This window comes from Pan troglodytes, chromosome 5, assembly GCF_028858775.2.
Source record: "Pan troglodytes isolate AG18354 chromosome 5, NHGRI_mPanTro3-v2.0_pri, whole genome shotgun sequence".
NCBI lineage: Eukaryota > Metazoa > Chordata > Mammalia > Primates > Hominidae > Pan > Pan troglodytes.
The window spans coordinates 154,737,223-154,759,230 of record NC_072403.2 but is presented as its reverse complement, the minus strand read 5'-3'; the positions used below and the strand labels follow the sequence as shown (position 1 = coordinate 154,759,230).

The 22,008-nt window shown below is 37.6% G+C and overlaps 1 protein-coding gene across 13 annotated transcripts in view; it reads left to right on the top strand.

Annotated features, from left to right (window-relative positions):
• Positions 1 to 22,008, top strand: part of HIVEP2 (HIVEP zinc finger 2) — a 195,440-nt gene that overhangs the window by 40,687 nt on the left and 132,745 nt on the right. For 2 of the 13 annotated variants that reach the window (XM_054686367.2, XM_063813515.1), the window contains exon 2: positions 4,802 to 4,875. The exons of 10 other annotated variants lie outside the window; for them this stretch is intronic. The gene's annotated coding sequence lies outside the window, so the exon portion shown is untranslated. Of the gene's footprint in view, positions 1 to 4,801; positions 4,876 to 20,939; positions 21,132 to 22,008 lie in introns of those variants that run through there. One more of the 13 variants, XM_063813512.1, reaches the window with a different exon arrangement.

Here is a 22,008-nt window from a genome sequence, read left to right as displayed (position 1 = left end):
CCAAAGTAAAAATTTTGACTGCGTTGTTGTTTTGGTTTGCATTTTAATAATAATTAAAGAGGTTTCTTTATTTGTTACATTTGTTTGTCTGAATTGACTTGGCATATCTTTTCTAATTTATTTCTTAGTTATTTTTTGAAAAGTAAGTTTCTATGAGCTTTTTATATATTTTAAATATTAATTCTTTTTACCTTATATCTACTTGGTTCTACTATTTCTCAATGTGATTTAATTCTCGTTTTGTTATTTTATACATTTAAATGATATTAGCTTTATCTAATCTAGATTATCTGTTTCTGGTTAGTTTTTCATGAATACCTTCAAAGTTATTTAAAAATTACAGTGATAAAGATAGTGTTGTTCTCTGATTATTGTTATTATTAATTTTTTTTTGAGACAGAGTCTCACTCTGTCAACTAGGCTGAAGTGCAATGGTGCCATCTCAGCTTACTGCAACCTCCGCCTTCCCTGGTTAAAGCAGTTCTCCTGCCTCAGCCTCCCAAGTAGGTGGGATTACAGGCATGTGCCACCACGCCCAGCTAATTTTTGTGTTTTTAGTAGAGATGGGGTTTTGCCACGTTGGCCAGGTTGGTCTCGAACTCCTGACTTCCAGTGGTCCGCCCCCGCCTCGGCCTCCCAAAGGGCTAGGATTATAGGCATGAGCCACCGCGCCCGGACTGATTATCATTTTTTATGTTGCTTCTTGGTCTACTGTCAAGTGGCTTGGATTCTTACGGACTTGTATATTCTAAAACCATGACCATGGTGGGGGGAATTAACAGTTTGAACCATTAATAGTTAAAGGGTCTATTATGTCATATAATTTTTTCAGATTAAATGTAGATTTATAGATTGATAAATTAGACAGTAAATGAAAACTATATGCAGGAATTTCTGAGTACAGTGAATCTGGCTAGTAAATTAAGAATTGTATTTAACCTCAGGTTTTAAAAACAAAAATACTTATATTTATTAAACACTTGAAAAACACTCCATGTTTGGAAATTATTTTTTTCCATGAGCTTTTGAGCATTTATAACACTACTTTCCAGTGTCTTGCTTTTAAAATGTAAGTAATAGTACATTTTTAAATGTGAGCTCAACTCACCGGTCGTTTGCAGAAATCATTTTAGTGGGCCCCCGTATTGATTACCTAAATCATACCTTGTTGCTTTTCTTTTTCTGAGGCTCAGATCTTATTGTGTAAACAGGATGCACTTTTGGAATTTATAGTGCATTTCAAGATTTTCTTTATATTGGTTTAATTGATCTTATAATTATTTTAAAATAACCTAAGTTATCCGGTAATAGTTTATTGGTAGATGGTTGAGCAGTATCTTTCTTAACTCTTATTTAGAGATGGGAATTCAATATGTCTTCCAATATTTCATACAATGGAGGAAGAATTTAAAAAGTGAATGAAAGGTTGTTTTCCCTTAGTTTAAAAAGATAAATTGTAATATCCAAAATATTATAAAGTAAGTGGGCAACCCAAATCATCAAGATAGTTAAGAAAATATAATTAAGTCGGTTTTAACAAATCTTAAAAGGAGAGGAGTCATACTTGTTAGGACAAGCTTATGCTAATGACGTATCAGCCTGTGTTATCCCAGGTCAATAGATATGAAAACCACAGTTTACCCAGGGTTACTTAACTGATAATAATAGTGTGAGGATAACAAATTGAACTGATACAAGTAGAAAGGCTAAGAGTGATCTTCGGGATAAATGAAAACAAATGGATAATAAACTGATCTTGCCGAGTAATATAGGTTATGGTGTTATGCTTAAAAATATCAGTATTAATAGAAATATTCTTGTGTTCCTTTGTTCTTTTGAAGGGTAAAAAGGGCTGTTTATCTTTTTTTGATCATGTCATCAGTTTCATTGGGTTGCCTTATTTTCATTCAGAAAGAGTATGGACTAATATCCATATTGAATTATGATTTAGACTTGAGTGTACTGGTAGGAAATTTACCAGTTGTGTGTGTGCAATAGTGCTTGGAATGAAATGTCACATTCACCTCAGATACTGCACCTACTGTGTTTTCTCATAGGCTTAATTTTGCCTTTTCAAGTTTGAAGTCCTGTTGTTCAACATGAACAACAGCTTTACAAGGAAATATGTAATTTACATTCTTAAAGGAAAGTATATGTGACACTGTAACCTTTTTACTCTAGCATTGTTTTCAAAATGTTAATTACTAATTTTTCCAGAAATGATTTTTAAAGATAAATGCATAAAAGAGATGGGTAAATAATATTTGGGGATGATAAGTGTGACAAGTGGGGAACAAAAGTAGAATGTGTGTCCTCAAATTCATCTTTGTAATTTCCCACTTTTTCATTTGGAGGTACTTGCCAAATATGAGTTGAAATTCAGACAGGCTGAATTGGGTTTTTAAGTCTAAAAATGACTAGAAATTTGGGTTTAATATTGCTATAAAGTTTTGTGTTTAGTCTGAGGTAAGTGAGCTTGCTGCATCTCAGTCACTTCCTGCCCCCTCCATATTCCTCAGTGCATAGCTGTGTTCCATCTCTGTGTATATAGTGCAAAATGATCTGTCACTGTTAGGACACTTCTGGTGGAAAAGGTTTTCAGAGATTTATTTAAAGTATCAAATTGCTACTAAGATGGAATTTTTTTTTTTTTTTTTGCTTTGGTGCAATCATTTACTTTGTTTTGGTGCAATCATTAGCAATAAAGCAAGAATGAAATGGATGAGAGAAATGAATATCGTAGACTCTAAGAAGACATCCTTGTTGATAACACTCTTTAAAAAGGAGTCCAAGAGAGCACCACCATAGTGGTGATTTCACCTTTTTGTTTTGTTTTGTTTTGTTTTGTTAACCTTGATATCAGAATTAGTGTGTGAATTAATGGGAACCACCTGAGTCATTTTTTTTCTGCAATTTTGTACTGGTATATATGCATATATGGTACTGGTACATTAATTTATGGGGTCGAGCAGGAATGCATAATGCATTAGTATTATAACATAGTTATAACATTAATATTTTGTGGATTCTTCAATACATAGCAATTAAAACAAAATGATTGTACTCCAAGTACAGAAATCAGGGAATAGTTTCAATAGAATTTCAACTTAAGAGATATTTACTTACATATTGAGAGTCCATCAAAGTGAAGTCCAAGTCCAGGACACTGTATAAGTGAAGTACTATGTTTATTTCAGAGTTTCTTAAATTTATGCTTACTAACTGGCATAGATAAGAAGGGAAATGGTGGTTTAAAGTGTACATTCAGTCAACAGCAAGGGCTGAACTATTGAAAATGTTGTGTTCTGTGTCCAGAAAACATTTTATTTTCACATAATTGTTTAAGTGTCTCCAATGAACATTTACAATATTTATGGGGGTATAGTGCTTGTGGTTCAGTTAGCTCAGTCTTAAGTTCTGTGCCTGGGTAATGGTGTGTTGTTTAGCAGTAATTCTGAAATTAATTATAATAAAGGAGAAAACACCGAGAAAAATATCTGTTTACTGCTCCTAGTTTTACAACAAGGGAACGCTGTTAGGAGTTCCAAAGTAGCGTTAGTAGTTCAGTGTTGAGATATTTTGTCTCCTCACCCCCCTGTCTCCAACATCCTGTTTCATCACAAATGTTTATCATTTTACTCATTGGTTCTCCACCCGTCTTGTGGGCTGCTGTGGTTGCTGTCACCCAGCCAAGAGGCTGGGGAATGCCTGTCCACAAGCAGTAAGGGGCATCTGGCTAGGGTGCTCAGAAGTTCCTGAGCATTGTAGTATTAGCATTGTGAGGCCATTGAGATAGGGAGAGAACAAGCCTATTTAAATAGCTGCCAGAACAATCAATACAAACACCATTGTTGCTAGTCATAGTGGAAATATACGCACTGTCTTTAGCAAAGAAAAAACTGAAGTGTACACCATTTGAAGATGTCATACTGAGGTGTTCTGAAAGCATCAAAAGAGAAGAAGAAAAATTCCTATCTAAACAATATTACTATCTTAAAAAGGCTATTCTATTTGAGTGGTTGTTAACTGTTTTAAAGAATGGTTTGGTTTGCCTGAGAAGTTTATTTGGTATTAATTAGCTACTCACTTTAAAAATATTTAATATGACACAAGATACAATATGATAGTACCATGGCACAGTCTACTTGTTTCAGATGGAATTGACATTTTGAAAGAGTATGGGCCAGGAATTTTGTAGTCTGGGCTTATGGGTTTGGGGGCAGAATACCACCAGGTGAGGTTCCCATCTCATCACATTATGTTAGGAATTGTGTCACATCAACATGCCTTATCACTGGTAATATTAACTTTGATCACTTGGTTATGGTAGACTCTGCCAGGTTTTTCCATTGTAAAGTTACTGCTTTTTCTCTCTCTGTATTCTATTCTTTGGAAGTCAGCCCACACCTAAGGGGAGAAGAATTAAGCTTTATCTTTGAAGGGAGGAAATATCTACACATTTTATTGATTGATTGATTGACTTTGGTGTGGACTCATGGATATTTATTTTATTATTTGGGTTATCATCTAGTGCCATCACTATTTTATTCCTCATAAACTATTTTCTAATTCTTAAGATTTCATTTTGCAGAGCACTCTAGCACTAATATTGTGCGTAGCTTAGTGCAACATTTTATCCACCTGTTTTGCCTCTTCCTCCTCCGCATGTTTTCACTCTCATTTTTCAAACCGATAGATTCAGTTTTGCTGTTCTGGTTAAGACGAAGGTCATTTTCGTAGTCAAGTTGTAATGCATGCACTGTGGGAGGAGAAGTCATAATACAAAACTTCTTGTCGGCAGATTGGCGAATTTACCTGAGACATTGAGGCTCAAGATTATGAGAATGTGTGATAGGACCAAAAGCATATTTCCAGGTAGGAAATCAAAATTGTTTTATTTAACTCCTTTGCATTTGATTTTGCAGAAGTCAAATCACTGATTTCTTAGGAGATACAAAATCTGAAAAGGAGGGGCAGCATAGACATTGAGGTTGTGCTAGGAAATTACTTTGTTTTTCTTTCATTTGATTATTTTATTTGATTTCCAAACAATAGGGTAGTAGCTAAGCTTTGAAACAAGATCTGAGAGGAACTTGCAGAAGCATATCTATGTTTGCAAAAGTGTTCTAGATATGATTTTGATTCTTGAAACCTATTTGAAAAATAGTAATCAGAATATAAATAATCTTTAGGTTTATCATATCAGAGAAAATACTTACTGGTTATGCGACGTTTTATGTGTTTCACAGCGATTTGTACTTTGCATTTCTCATAAACTCCCCTAGATGTGATAAGGTCACAAATTTTCTCTGTTAAAAAGGGCAGGAGTGGGGAAAACTCACACATCATGTATGCACTCAAGTTTTGACATATTGATTTACAAAGAAACGAATCAGTTTGCTAGCAGCTTCTATGAGGTAATTTTATAAGGAGTCAAAAAATATAAATAGAGTTCACGCAGAATATGAAGATAAGCAACCGAAAATCTGAAATAAAAGTGGAGTTAATATTATGCAGTGATTCTTACCTCTGCTGTTAGAAGTATAAAAGCACTGTGATCCTTCCATCTAAACTACAGAGGTTTCAGCTCCATGGCAACACGAAGAACCTATTCTGTCAGAGGGTGTGTATACACAACTGCATTCAAAGCACGAGGCTGGGAGTGAGTTTGGGGGGAAAAACCTCAACCCTCCAAGACTTGCCCACGCATTTTTATGTGTGTATTATAATAAGGTCTTTGTGCAAGGAGGCCTGATAGAAGTTCACATCAGCTGCACTCTGGTCTTTTACATGATCCAGCCGCCATCACCCACCTCCCTTCTCTCTCCAGAAAGGAAACCAGAAGAGGCAATTAAAGAATGAGACTGCAAGAAAAATGCTCTTCTCCCTCTCTCTTCTTGGAATGTCAACATAGTTATTGCTTTTCTGTGTGTCTCAGGGGGGCACTTGGCTGCTTCTTTCCACAGTCTTATTCCAGGGAGAGCTGTTTAATTGTAGCCTTCATGTAGAGTAGGCGCTGGCAAGAGCCGTAGTCAGCTTTCTTCTCTGTGCAAGGAGTACTTTCGGTAGGTCATCTGATGTCCTGCCTTGTACTTAAATACCGTGTGGCCCAGGGTGGTGAGGTGGCGTGGAGTGATTGGTGAAGTGGGTATTCCTGCCTACAGTTTCTCAGCCCCTCACTCAACTCTCAGACGTCAAGTTTCTTCTATCACTGTGCTTTGCAGCCATACTCATCTTTGTCAATTTCCCCAGTCCTTTGTTTAGTTTCTTCATTCAAAAGTGACAGCATCACCACTTGACTATTGATTTGCCCACGTTCCTGTCCTGCATCTTAGAAATGAGAGCACAATCTGAAAAACGTTTATTTTTGCTCTGTTCCACTTTAGCCAATCCAGGAGATACATGGAATATTTTGCTCTATCCTGAGAATCATCTCTATTAAGGTTTAGACCTTATATTAAGGTTTATTGTTAACAACATTATATTAAGGTTTAGACCTTATATTAAGGTTTATTAAGGTTTAGACCTTAATAGATTTCTCTCCACTAAGAATCATCTCTATTAAGGTTTAGACCATTTTTATTTCACCAAATACTTGAGGTTGAGTATCAGTGATTCTCTCCACTAGGTTCAGAGACTAGGGATCCAGGAAATAGGCTATTCAATACAGATCTTCACCCTTTTCCTTTCACCTCTGTACTTAACCCCTGCCCAGGATCAGAGATGGCTGCAGTGGTGGTAGGAGAAGATTATTGATGAGAGGCCTGGGAGAGGAGGATGCTATGTTCCTGCAGACACTTACACAACAGCTAAATGTTGTTTTCAGCCTTACACTTTGAGCTGCACTCTCGTAGAGTTTACAAAGATAAATGATCTATTCTTGCCTCATTGTTTCTGCCTGGTTCATTCTCTTGGGATTTGCTTTTAAAATAAATTATTTGCAACTAAGATTATATGTACACATACAATTGGTTTCATTTACTAATTCACTTGTTCAAGTATTGTTGACTATTGCGTGTGGGCCTGAGCATGCAATAAAGAGCAGACCTGTGTCCCCAAGGAGCTAATGGTCTAGAAGTGAAGGCTGCAGTCTGTAAAAAAACTGCAATACATTATGAAAGGGCTGTAAGAGAAGGATGCACAAAGCTTAGCTGTGACATGAAAGCAATGCAGCAGCTTTACTTGAGAGGCTTGACAGAGGACTAAGTGCTTGAGCTGCCTCTTGCAGGATGGGTGGGAATTTGCCTGGTAGACAGCATGGGAAAGGGCATTCCAGGAAGATAAAGCCTTAGCAAAAAAGGATCCAGAGACATGGAAACCGAGAGATGCATTTGTGAGCAGTAAATCTTCACATGGCAGGATTACAAAGTGGGAGGAGGAGTAGAGTCACAAAGGAAGGATCTGGAGAGCTTGGCCACGACCAGGTCAAGGAGGGTATGCCATGCTGCTATGTTTGAACTCTGTCCTGCAGGCAAGACGGGGGACATATTCCGATTAGCATTTTACAAATATCTCTCAGGCAGCATCACAAGAATGATACAGAGGAAGCCAAGCCTGGATTTGGGAGACATGGTGTGCAGACAATTACAGTAATATTCAAGCGAAAAAAACAATGAAAGCCTGAATTAATGCTGCGATATTTAGAATAGTGAGCACAGGATGGACTGTCAAGCTTAGCACACAGTACTTAGTGGCTGAGTCAGTGTGAAGGGTGAGGGAAATTGAAGGCAATTCCCAGGACTGCAGCTTGGGTGATAAAGTGGGTAGTGATGATATTGCTCAGGATAAGGAAGATGAGCAGGCCTTTGAGAAAAGTAGTGACCTACATTTCATTTTTTAATTTTAATTTTAATTCATTTATTTATTGAGATGGAGTTTCACTGTGTCGCCCAGGCTGGAGTGCAGTAGTGTGACCTCACTGCAACCTCCACCTCCTGAGATCAAGTGGTTCTCCTGCCTCAGCCTCCTGAGTAGCTGGGATGACAGGCGCACACCACCACACCTGGCTAATTTTTGTATTTTTAGTAGAGATGGGGTTTTGCCATGTTGGCCAGGCTGGTCTTGAACTCCTGACCTCAGGTGATTCGCTCGCCTCGGCCTCCCAAAATGTTGGGATTACAGATGTGAGCCACTGCGCGCGGCCTGTGTGACCTACATTTTAGATTTATTGTATCTGTGGTCATGTGTGGTCTGTGGAAAGATCCTTGGCTTTGGGATAAGAAAGACCTGAGTTTCAATTTTACTTCTCCAGTTTATCACCTGTGCATTCTTAGGTAAACCTCTGGGATCCTTGATTTCCTAGTCTGTAAAGTGAGGGTAATAATTACTAACATGCAGGCTGTTTGTGATAGGTAAAGCTCCAGACTCAAAGCCAGTTCCAAATAAAGGGTAGGTTGTTATCACTGCAGTGTCTATAGGCAGAGATCAAGACCTGGAGCCCAGGGAAGAGGCTGAAAATGCAGACTTCAGCATCAAGAGCATAAAAGAGACCAAAATCAGTGGGGCTGAGGTGCCATGCTCGTTCACTCATCCAGAATCATTTGTTGAGAGCAGGCGTGTACTAAGCTCTGTATAGGAAGTAGGGAAGCCGAGATAGACAAGGATTAGTCCCTGGCCTCAGGATCTTAGCATCTATAGAGTGAGACAGAGAAGGAGGTCAAGAGTGTTTTGAATAAGAGGTGGCTCAAGGATGAATCAGTATATCCAGATTTTAAAATTGTGTAATATAATATATATACAGAAAAGGATATAGACAGTTTGATGGATTTTCACCATTTGAACATTATCAGCATTCTGAGAGCGCATCTCTTGCCCTTTTCCAGTTATGTTAGAACCCAAGGGTAACTGCTGTAACTGTTAACACCATATCTATTACTTTTGCCTGCTTTTGTCCTTTAGGTATATGGAATCATATGCTCTGCGTCATGTGTGTGTGTCTGACTTATTTCACTCCATGGTATGTCAGTGAGATTTGTTCATGTGTAACAATCATCCATTCTCATTACTGTATTGAATTCCATCCTATGAATGTGCTATAATCTCTTCGTTCTACCATTGATGAATTTGGATTACTTTTGGCTTTGGCTCTTACAAATAGTGCTTCTATGAATATTATGGTACATCTCTGCAGATGCAGCCCTAGGGGTGGAGTCGCTACATCATGGGGCTTGCATGAATTCCACTTTAGTAGTTATTACCGCGTGCCTTTTTAAAGCAGGTATGCCAATTTGTGCCCCTTCTAACATGCATGAGGGTCCTAACTGTCCTCAACCTGCTGTAGTATTTTCATCTTTTGCATTTTGGCCATTCTGATGGCTATGTAGTGGTGTACCTTATAGTTTTAATTTTTATTTCTCTGGTGGTTAACAAAGTTGAGCCCCTTTTCCTATTTTTTTTTGACTGTTGGATATTCTCTTTTTATAAAGTGGCTGCTGAACTATGTTTCCACCTTTCTATTGGGCTTTCTCTATTTTCAGCATCAATATTGAAACAATGAGAATTATTATTGAGGGCCTATCTGGAACTATGTTTGTGGAGGTAGAGAAGAGAACAATATAGTCATACTCTGTACCTCAAGAAAGCTTGGCTGTGTGTAGGAGGAGTGAGATGATAGAATAAGAGGTAAGACCCAGAAAGCATTTCTGCATCATTGTGAACCTGTTTATATGTGCTGACCAAGTACAGCCATTGGAGAGGGAAATGTAGATGATATAGAGGAAAGATGATAATTGAGCAGAATCCTGGAGCAGCTAGAGTGCTTTGAGCGCCAGAAAGGACTGATTGGGGCAGAAGGAGGTATACTACTAAGTTTATGGGTAGAAACTGTGCATTAAACATAATTTTCTTTGAAAAATTCATTATTTTATTGTTTTTTCTTTTTTGTGAAGTGAAAGGCAAATTTATTTATCTGGAAAAACTGGATAATATTGACAAAAATGGGGAACACTTGGAATTGTCTCTGGAGGAAATGGCAGAGAGTGCTGAGCAGAGCATCCTGGAATGAGAGGCCGACATTCAGAGGGCTCCACAGAAGTAGCCCAGCCTGTGAAATTGGTGCTTTTTCTCAGCCCCTCTAGATTACATAGGGACAGAAAAACCAGTGAACCAAATTGAGTGTTTTTTAGGATGGGTATGAAGGACAAGGTATCAGATGAGTTGGGATGCTGGCAAGACAAAGGGCAAAGTGGTTCACGGTGGGATTCAGAGACAATAGTGAAAGAAACCCAGAGCACGAGGAGGAGGAAGATGGTGAACTGCTGGAATTGAGGAACTGGGTGTCTCCATAAGGTTGAAGAACAAACACTAAGTGTGAAGATTAGGAAGGTAGGTGATGTGACACGATTGACTATATTAGCCTCTCTTAGAGACCCACATATAGTAATCTGAACTTCCTGTCAGGTTTTATGGACAATAATCAAACATTTCAGCAAGTGACATCTCAAAAAAGGTCACATTCTAAGTTTTAGCTTATCTCTTGCATTGTTAGTAATTAAATAATTTCTATTAAACGAAAACTTCTGATGAAGTTTTATTTGAATGTTTTTCTCTAACATCGGCCATTAATTGGTTCAATAAGGTAGTTTTTAATAATGAAGGTTAATTGAGGGATGCAAATGGTCAGGTTTTATATGAAAATGAAACACCAAAAATAAAAATCTATTGCTTTGGTAAACTCAAATGAAACAGGTTGGGTGCATTTCCTAAGCCATTCATTATCTTTGGAGGCCTGGTTTGATCCACTCTCTATTCTCTAGTTGTGTTTCCTGGCTGCTACACATTGAAATAAATAATACAGTGTGTTAAAATCTTTGGTTTAAATTTAGCACATAAAATGCCCCATATTGTGTGACACTCTCAGCTGAAGTCTAGAGAGTGAAGTTTATGTTTTTATAAAACTAGCACATACACACTGCTAAATGAAAAAGGCTTCAATGGAAGAACCACTTACAGGAATCAGCAGACTGAAAATCTTATGATTTATCTCAGTATGTAGAGAATTCACCTTGGCAACTTGCTGAAAAAAATGTAGATTTGGAGCCCCAGCCCTGGAGATAATGATGTGGATTGCCCATAGACTCAACTTTGAGGAACCTACTCTTAAGCATCTAGTTTTGGAAGATTGCTATACATACCATCCTACATCATTTGACCAGGAAGGAAAAAAAGATGAGAAAATAAGATGAAGGCAAGAAAAGAGACAAAAATTTAAGTCCTGAAAAAAACATTTCTACCAGATTTTTATTGTTTAAAAAAAACCAAAATTTCAGTGGATGCTAGATAGAATCACAACTGTAAGACTACAAACAGAAAACAATGTGAAGTGTACAAGACTGCACAGAAAACATATCAAGATACTGTTCAAGAAGAGGTAACTGGCTATAAATTTAAAGTTCAAGCGTTAAAGTTAAAATGTAGCTCTAAGTTTTATTTTCCCAACAACTTTTAAAATTGTAACGTGATGGATGTGCTACTTGTGATATTTTTGGTCATGGAGCAGGACTGTTATAAACAATTAAATTGGATTACTTAATTTTTCTCCTGAATACCAATTCGTGCCAGTGAATTATCAAGGCGACTTTCAATCTCCAAGATGATTTTCTACTGGTCCCAGGGTTGTTGTGAAGATGAATTAAGGTCTGAGGACAGTGTCTGGCATATTATCAGTGGGGACAGTGTAGTGGAGTGGTTCTGAACACATGCTGTGGATGCCGGAGACCCTGCATTCAAATGACTGCTCTACCACTAACTAGCTCTATGCTCTTGTCCAAGTTAACTTGATTTAGTTTCCTCATCTGTAAAATAAAAAAAAAAATTAGTGCCTACCCATAGAATTGTTTTCCAGGAATAAAGTAGTAAATGTAAAGCACTTGGAGCACTGCAAGACACGCTGGACACTCAATAAATGTGATTTGAAACATAACTTCTGTTGTCAAGTTCACTGTTAAAAGTACCTTAAAGTTTTTAAAAATTATTATGTAAAATAGGGACATATAATTTTATAAAGTTACAGTTGTCTTGAGCTTTATTCAGTTTAATTTATGGATCATCTACTTTTAAGTGCCATAAGGTACTCCAGGCTATAAAATGATGAGTAAGATATGGCCCCTGTGCTCTTGAACAGTCAAGCTTTGGGAAGTTAACCTGTTGACATGGTTTTCTTGAGTAGGTATTATGCTATGTTAGGAAATAATGTTGAAATTAATTAAAACTATATTTTACAACACAAGTAAAAGATAGTACCTGAAAGACAGAAGGAGAGGCTAATAATACGTCGTCCCTTGATATATTATAGATTGTAGCAGATCACACTAGAAAGATGCTGATATTTTTCCTGAGCTGGACTTAATACAATGGATGGAACACAGATATGACATCATAAAACCCAGCTATTAAAATGGCAACTCTACTATTTATTGATTATATAACTATAAGCAATAGACTTAACTTGTGCCTCAGTTTCAGCATCTGAGAAACAGGCACATAGCTACTTTGCTCAGTTGTTAGGATGATTAAGTGAGCGAATGTTTGTGAAGATGCTTTATGAACTATAAGCTTTTACGCATTTGTGTGGCTTTATCATGATTATGTAATATGGGGCTTGTGGATTTCTGAAGAGCCATGGCTCAGAAATGAACCCTTAGAATAATATATTTTAAATAGGGTTACAGAGAACTTTATCATTCTCTGTAGAATTACCTGTAAACCAATAATGGATGGATAACATGCTGCAGAGATTAGGCTTCCCTCCCCCCGAAAAATGCAGGTGAAACAGGTTAAGAGGTTACACACTGACTTTAGGGCAGAGTTAACAAGTTGTAGAATAGAACTGGATAGAATAGAGGGTTGTTCCCACTGCTCTTCATGCCATTTCTCTGGTTATTTCTTGATTGAGAGAAAGGAGTATGGGCTTTGAAGTCAGACCTAAATTAAAGTCCCTGTCCTGTCACTTGCTAGTTGTAATTTGGGCAAGATACTAAACCTTTGTAAATTTCAGTTCCCTCATCTGCAAAGGGGAGTCAGATCACTTGCCTGGCAAAATTGTGATCACCAGAGATAGTATCTGTACAGTACCTGCTTGATAATTAGCTGTTACGTGATTTTTCTTATGATTATAGATTATCAAATTTTTCAAGGGAAATTGAATTGCACACTTGCCGCATTAGGAATACTAATGCAACTGATAAGAGCAATTGTTTTACTGTGGGGTTTCTTCGTGCTAGGCACCATTCCAAATATATTACACATACGATGACCTCATTTACTCTCTAAACAACCTGATCATGTAGATACTACTGTTATTCCCACTGAGGCTCAGGGAGTGTATCCACCTTGCCCAATGTCACCCAGCAAGTTTGTGGTGGAAAAGGTTTACAAACCTGGGTGTTTGTGACTCCAGGTCCCACTTTCCAGTTCCTGCCTGGCCAATAGAGGGATGTGGGATAGAGAATGAAAGGACTAATTGTTTCATGAGAATGATTTATTGAGTGGGATATTTGCTTTCGGAATCTTCACCTTTCCCATAGACATTATTGGAAGAGGCTTGCACCCATCCGTCATGTAACTTTTGCTCTATGTTACGAAGCCTCGCCGAGCTCCACTTTCCTTTTTGGTACGATGGAATGATTATACTTTTGAGAGTTGCAGCGAGCATTTAAGTGGGATGATAACTGTAGAGCTCAGTCCTGGAAGTCATTTCCATCTGTAATCTTGACTCCCCATTCCCTTACATAGGAGGCTTGCACTGAGGACAGAGCCTTGGGGGAATGCCTGCTGTCTTCACATTTTACACCAATAGAATTGTGTGTTATTCAGTATTGCCTTGTATTAAGCCATTGATGTTATATCACAGGATATATGATTGATCCCTTTGAAAGGTCATTAAAATATTTGCTCACATGTCTTCTCTTTTATCTATTATATGCATTTATAGACTTTGTTTAATGAAGATAGATCAATCACTTCTGTCTTATCATTAATTTGCATCCTGTGTCTGGACATGTGTACTTAGAACACAGTCCCTTTAAGAAGCCATCAGCAAAAATAACCTAGAGCAGCTCAGGTTACTGCCAGGCTCCAAAGACTCTTGGGGGGTCAGGTTGCTTATTTCTCTGGCACCTCCGCCGGGATGTAGGAAGAGCTTTATCCATGCCAGCAGAGGGTATGTGTGGATTTGTGAACATGAGTCCCTACTTTTAGCCAGGTGCCCTTAGACATGACTTCTTTTGGACTTGCCCCTTCTTTATGGTGGAAATGTTCTTAGTTGGGCCACTTAAATTGTTTAAAATCTGTTGTGACCCTGTTCCTGGACCTGGGTGCAAGAGCCTGTCTTTCCTATCACCCTTGGGTTTTGTACTATTTCTTTAAAAAATAAAAATGTAAAAGATATCAAAACCCATCAACACAGACAAGCATCTCCTATCCCCAAAGTGAAAGTGCAGTAGGCAGCGCAGTGAGGCCAGGCCAGGTGAGGGCACACCCTTTTCCCTGGGACCCCTGTGCCTGCATGTGTCTGTTTCAGCTAGCCTTTCTTCTAGGGAATGTTTTTACTGGCTGGACATAGCTAAAAGATCAAAGAATAAATGGGACATAAACAGGGCCTAAGGCTCTATAAAGATAAACAAACAAACAGAATGAACTCCTTAATGAAGTCCAGTTTTTCGATTGTGGAGAAACAGATATTGTTAAGAGGGATTACAGTGTTTGAGAGAGGACAAAGAACCAGCAAGGACTTAGACCATCGGGGGCCGTGTCTCAGCGATGTTGCCGAATTAGCTGAATTGCAGAATAAGAGTTTTAAAAGCTAGGTGGTATCTGTGAGTGACTCAAAGTCTCTCATTTTACACAGGAGGGCGAGGCCCAGGGAGGTTGGGTGACTTATTTGAAGTTACTCAACTGGGTGATAGTAGATCTCGATCCATAGCCCAGGTGCACAGATCATTCATCTCCATAACCCTGCAAAGACACAGTCAAGAGTTGATATCTTTCCAAAACCCAGTTTCCTTATCTATAAATGGTGATTATCCTACCTGGCATACCCTATCTGTAAGGATCTGCTAAGTGAGTGTGGGTGAGAACACTTTTTAAAATTATTAAATTATATATTAATATTAATATTAAATTATATGTAAACATACATATGTATGATGAGATAGATGTACAGTGTAATACCTAGTATTTTGCTAAAATTCTTAATGTGGGAATACATGAACACAATCTGGGTTCTCCTTTGGAAATGAGAAACAGTAGGAAATTCCTTGAGTACAAGAACAGGAGTTCTAGACTTCGAGTTATTAATCTGATGGTTTTACTTACTGACGTTGTTATTACTTTACTTTTCTGCAAAGTGGAAATACTAAAATCCTCAGCCTATCTTGGAGTTGTCCCGAAGAGAACTTTAAGCATGTAAGTGAAAGTGCTTTGTGAACTGAAAAGCAAACAACAAAAGTGAACTATTTTTACCAAATACTTTTGAAGACTGCAGACCCTATCTTTACAGCACAGGTATAATTAAGGAGAACAGGCCATATATACGAAAGCATATTTCAGCATTCTATGACCTTGATGTCAGATAAAAACTGTACACCACCGGTAATGACTAATATTACAGTTTACAAATGGAAGTGTAATCATCCTTATAATTATTTTAAAATTGATCTTTCCCTCTAGACATTTATAAAGATTGTCAAGACAGATACCTGGTGTTTTTCATATTTATGGGACATTATTTTCTGTAGTAATATACAAGATAGAGATTTAAGTGTTTTTTGTATTACTTTCTCAGTTACACTATTTGCACTAATATTTATATGTCTGATTTATCTCATTAGATTATTATATTAATAGGATATTTAGGAGTTGCAGTTAGTATTATCATTATTTGACAGATAGGAGGTCAGGTGATTTTTCCAAACCTCATAGAATGTTAATGGCAGAGCTGAGATTTGAAGCAAGCTCTTTTGGTCCAGATCCTGTGCACTTGCCACTCTGATCCATCTCTCTGTGTTGTGCTGGGGATTCCATTCTGTGGACTGTATTCTTCATTCATTTCTTTGGTAGTAATTCTTTCAAAATGTGTACAGGGAAATGAAGCAAGATTGTTTCTACCTTCAATGAATTTAGAGTGTTAGAAGGAATGCAGAGCAAGTGCACGAATATGTGAAGAAGTACACGCAATAAAAGCTGAATTGCGTTAACTTTGTAAAGATACAAAGTTTTGGAGGAGCTTATTTGAGGAAGATTCTCTATGGAACTCTGTTATCTGATCTTCTCACACTTTCATGGATAAATTTCTTAAATACAATGGGTTGTTTTACTGATGTGGAGCCCCTTCTACTAGTGTTAGAGCTAATTTGCAAAGGGAGTGAAAAATATAGGCATTTAGGTCTGATTTCTTTAACAGAGCAGGCAATGTTGAATTAACAAAAATGAAGACATAGAGCCTAATTAACACTGGCACTTGAATCCTTGTAAACAAGACTGATTTTGGGGAAAGGGGAAATGATAGACACTTAAAGGGTGCTCCATTGATGTCAGGGCTAATTTGGTCTGTGCTGTCCAGTGCCGTAGCCACCCAGACTCATGAGGTTATCTAAATTTAAATTAATTAAAATTGAAAAATCAGTTTCTCAGTTATACTAGCCACATTTCAAGTGTCAAGAGCCATTTATGGCCAGCGGCTACAGTGTTAGACAGTATAGATATATAGATACCTGTCTAGTGGACAGCACCAAAATAGGTCATTTTGATGTCTGATAAATGTATGTATAATTGCACAGCAGAAATCACTAAACATAATAATAGCTGCCATTTATTGAGCACCTTCTCAATAGATGCCAGCTATTGTAGGAGACACACAGTGTATGTTATTCCATTTGCCATAACACCATTTTGTATCTTGGGAACCTAAGGTTCAGAGAGGTTATGTAATTGCCTAAGATTTGATAAGACTATTGTTGAATTCAGTTTTCTTTGATTTCAAAGAGAATTGCTCTGCCATGCCTTCTTTTTATCTAGTCTAGTTAGACCACATCAGGAGTTTTGTTTGTTTGTTTCTTTGTTTGTTTATTTTGAGACAGGGACTTGCTCTGTTGCTCAGGCTGGAGTGCAGTGGCATCATCACAGCTCACTATAATCTCAAATTCCTTAAGTGATCTTACCGCCTCAGCTTCCCAAGTAGCTAGGGCTACAGGTGCATGCCACCACACCCAGCTAATATTTTGTAGAGACAGGATCTTGCTTTGTTGCCCAGGCTGGTCTCCATCTCCTGGACTCAAGAGATCCTCCTGCCAGTCTCTCAAAATGCTGGAATTACAGATGTGAGCCACCATGCATGGCCACATCAGGAGTTTAAAATGTCAATGCAGTGTCCTGTCATTCAGTCCACTTTAGTTCAACAAAAGTGCCAGGTACTCTGCTGAGAGCTGGAGATGCAGTAATAAGTATAACATAGTCTCTGACCTTAAGGAGCTCAAAATCAAATAGAAAGTTCAAACACATAAATGAAAAATTATGATAGTGTAATCTCTGATACAAGACTTTGTATGATACAACTAGGAGCCATTGAAGGGTTTTGATGGAATGAGCAGTATAGTCAGAGTTATGTTTTCTACAACTCATTTTTGGTCATGTAGAGCATAGTTTGGGAGAAGAGGGAGAACTGAGGATAGTTATTTTATTTCCCTGAAAGAAGCACTGGGTTAAAGGGTAAAACTAAGGTCACGACAGTGGAATTAGAGAGAAGACAGACAAGGAAGAGAGGTAACTTGGTAAAATTGTCATGGCTTGGTGATTAGACATGGGAGCTGAGGTTTAAGGAGGAGTTAAGGATGACTCTCTTGAATATACCTTCGGTTCTTTGAATGTTTGACCTCATCAAAGGAGATCAGGCATGAGGGAAAGGTTGAATATGTGTGTGTGTGCATGCACTCTTGCAGGTGCATTGCAGGGTGGGAAAACAATGAAGATAATGACTTCATTGAGCATAAGGCCATGAAATATTTTGGAAGCAATCTTATTTACTAAATGAAAAAATGTCACTATTAAACAATGAGAAGATTTAAGGATGTAATTTTTTTAAATTAAAAATAAAGCAGAATCTGTGGCTGGACACTGTGGCTCATATTGATAAACCCAGCATTTTCAGAGGCCAAGGTGGGAGGATTGCTTGAGTCCAGGAGTTTGAAATCAGCCCTGGCAATGTGGCGAGACCCCATCTTTACATGGCATGCACCTGTGGTCCCAGTGAGTTGTGGTCACACCATTGCACTGCAGCCTGGGCAACACAGTGAGCGTCTCAAAAAGAACAATACAACAAAACAAAACAAAACAAAACAGAATCCCATCATAATACTGAGACTAAAGGAGAAAACTAACTTGATAGTCTAAATGTGAGTTATCTGTCCTTGACTGGACATAGGGTAGTGAACTAGGGATGTATTTTCCCATTTTTTGAATATAGTTAAAACATGTAAAATGATTTATTGTCATGGTATTTTACCAGTGACATAGGGGAATGAATTTAAATATTGTTTCTAGAAAGATTAATTTGAAAAAACTATTTTTTTTTTTTGCTGCATCACCCTTTGCTATATCCTCCCCTTCCCCCCAGTTCTTTCCAGATAATTAAATAATCTGGTCCTAAATTTAGTGACCAGGTGATTACATTGTTTGATATTTCAGAAAGATAAACGCACATACTCTCTGAAATGTATTTTTGCATTTTTAAATTTTAAGTGGTGATTTGTTTAACTTCTTCATTGGAGGAGACAATGCAGGAAATGATCTCACAGATTTAAATAACTGTAATGATAGCACAGTTTCTAATCTAGGGTAAGGAAGTTTCATTCTCTCATAACAAAAAACAATTGCTCTGTTGATAGTAAATTTAACAGGCCTGGAATTACTAAAACTAAGAGTGCTGATGGAAATAACCTTTTATGGGATTCAATCGGTGATCTCTGAATTGATAGTTAATATGTCAGTGCAATTTGGAATAGTGTCTCCTTTGGATATTGGTATTGTTTTAAAATTATCTGAGGATCCTCAGTTCAGACTTGACCAGCATAGACCACCATGACTGAAAGCTGTCAAATGTATGTAGCAGGGTGAAACATGATCATTTCAGGGTGCCTTGGCTGATTTTGAACTATCCTTTTGTAAAATTAGTGAAACATTTTTGGTTTCTGAGTTAATATTAAGTATTAATACATTCTTTCTTCTTTGGCAAATAGGAATATGTCTCATCTTATCTTTTAGGTTTTTTTTCTGTTTCTCAAAGTTTTTCTTTATTGTTCATTTTCCAAAAAAATGCATAATGAAACCTTATGAAATAAAACAGTTTCTAAATTTCATTTTTTATTTCACATTTTATGTCAGGAATTAATGGCTGAATGTTGATTGGGAACTTTACAATATTTATGAGTGGGATGATGGAGGTACACGTGTACTTCCTCAAAATTGCTTTAGCAATGATCAACTAGAGGGCACCAGTGAACATTTCCATTTAGGTTCTTTAAACTAGGCCACATACTGTTGACACATATGCACAGGAGAGAAACGTGAATGCTTTGTGAAATCTTAGTACTAAAAATATGTTGCACCTGTATTTATAGCAGTGTTATCATTCTTGAGGAAAGTGATGTAGAACCTACCAGGACAGGAAGAGAAATGTCATTTTGTTAACTACTTGTTCACTGGAGAGCTGCCCTCCAGAGTAAAGCCCTAAACATGTTTTGTCAAAAGTTAGAACAGTGTTGTTAACAGGTTTTTTGCCATTTGTGTGGGCAAGATAGTTAATAACATTAAGCACTGAGATAAATTCTATCATAGATAAATTTCTATGGCTAATAATTAACTGGGTAACAATGGAAACCTGTCCACAATTAGGAAAGGATTTGTAATAAGACTAACAAATAGGGTGTTGCAAGTCGGCAGTGTTCAAGTTCTGAGGCAGAATTTTGGGTTCTGTCATAGCCAGTTGCCTTCATTGTTCATTGTGTCAGCACATTTGCTTAAGGCAAACTGGAAAGGGAACATTTTTAGATATTTAAATATAAACATGTGCGAAAATCCAGCATTTTCTGATATGAAAGTTCTGTGAACGACCTGCTTGCAGGGTAGCTATGCATATGTTTGAGTGGGAGGAAAAGAGAACAGATGATTTGAAAACTATTAAAATGGTTATACATGTAAAAAGTTATTTCCCTCCTCATAAAATTTAAAAAAACCAGAATTTGTCTTAGTTAACATCTTACTTGTCATTTGCTCAATTAAAATACTTGCACATAACATTTCATTGATTCATCCATTCACTCACTCATTTGTCAAACAATAATAATGCCTACTTTGTATAAGATACCATATTTAGTAGGTGTATGTAATACATGTGGTAATTATTTCTGTAAATGATCAAACCAATTCATGAAAAAGATAACTGCAAATACAGTGGGCAAAATGTCAGGATTTTTGGTGACATTTGTAATTAAGCTTTACTTAAAAGCATGTTTTATAAAGATATAGATGCAGAAAGCAATTTGTGTTTTTTTCCTAAAGTTTATTTGGAAAGCAAGTAAGGCTGTATTTCTTTGGACTGATTAAATATTACTGCTTGGGGACTACGAGTTAAAGAAGAGAAATCATTATTTGAAGGAGAAAGTGAATAAAATAGAAGATTAGGCGGCATTTTATAAGATAGTTGGTGGTACTGTTTACGGCTTATAAAGTTGTGTTAAAATTTACTAAACAGCTTGTCATTGTGGGAGCTTATTTAAAACAGCTTTTTGTGGTTATGTCTGTTGAGGAAGCTTAAACTTCATCTCTCCAGCCACTTAACTGCAGCACGTTGACTTCAGGTCTCTTGTAAGAAAGTCTAAATGTAGGCTGTTGAATAATCCCTTTGAGGGCCCTGTAACTATTTTTATGCCTGGATATGCGTCATCAGTGGGTATTTTCTCTGGTGACTCGCTTCCATCAGGTCTCCTACCATACATTCTATCAGTGAGTGACTTATGATTGATGGGAACCACGGCTTGTTGTTTAGCTTTATCTGTGACCTCAGAGAATGGACAACAGGAATTTCCAGGCTGTTAAATTCCCTGAATGCTTGAAGACAGGGGCTCACGGTGTTGCTCAAGGCAGGTAGCAGAGTGATATTATTCTCCAGCGATGATGGGGGAGGGACGAGAGAAGAAAGGGGAGGGAGAAGGAGGGGAAGGGAGGGGGAATTCCTTTTGTGAACAGCAGCAATTCTGGCTCAGTTTGTTTCTTAGCCCTCCTCCATGGCTGTGTGTGGGGAAAGGTGCATTTCCTGGACCTGAGGAAGCTGGCAGTCAGAACCTTGCCATGGGCTGCGCAGAGTAACTCCACGGGGTTGACTGGAGAAGGCACTGAGTTTTCTTCAATTAGTTAAGATTTTGTTTTCCAAATCAGTTAGATTGGTCCATGAGCAACTGGACTATTACAATCCTGTATAAAAACAGATTTTGAATTTAAAGGTGTGCCAGCATTCCTAGTGTTATGTAGGAATTTAGTGTCGTTTTTAATCTCTATATGCTTGGGTATCTATCTGGAGGTGATTTTGAAAGTTAACGTGCACCTCTTATCAGCATGCTTCGAGGAGCAGAGCAGTGCATTTGTGTATGTGTGTGAAAATGCATTATAACTGAATGCACAAAAATGTTTTCTCATTGTCTTGCTTTTTCCCCACCTGTTTCTTACACACGTGTGAATAAGGTTCCTGAACTGGATGTAGTGAGATTTAGTCACTAGCATCAGCAGCTACATTTGCTTTTGGATAACGGTGTCCATCTCCCAAACTTTTTTGCTAGTCTGTCTTCCTAACTCCTCCTTTTCTTTCTCTTCCTCTTCTTTCTCTTCCTGTCTCTATCCTTACCCTATGCTACTTTGTTTGCAAAAGTAATTCTTGAGCTTTTGCTGAGTTAAGGAGACAAGGTTCTCTTCTGATGGGATGTAGTTTAGGTGTGAATGAAACGACACTGGTTTGTCGATGTT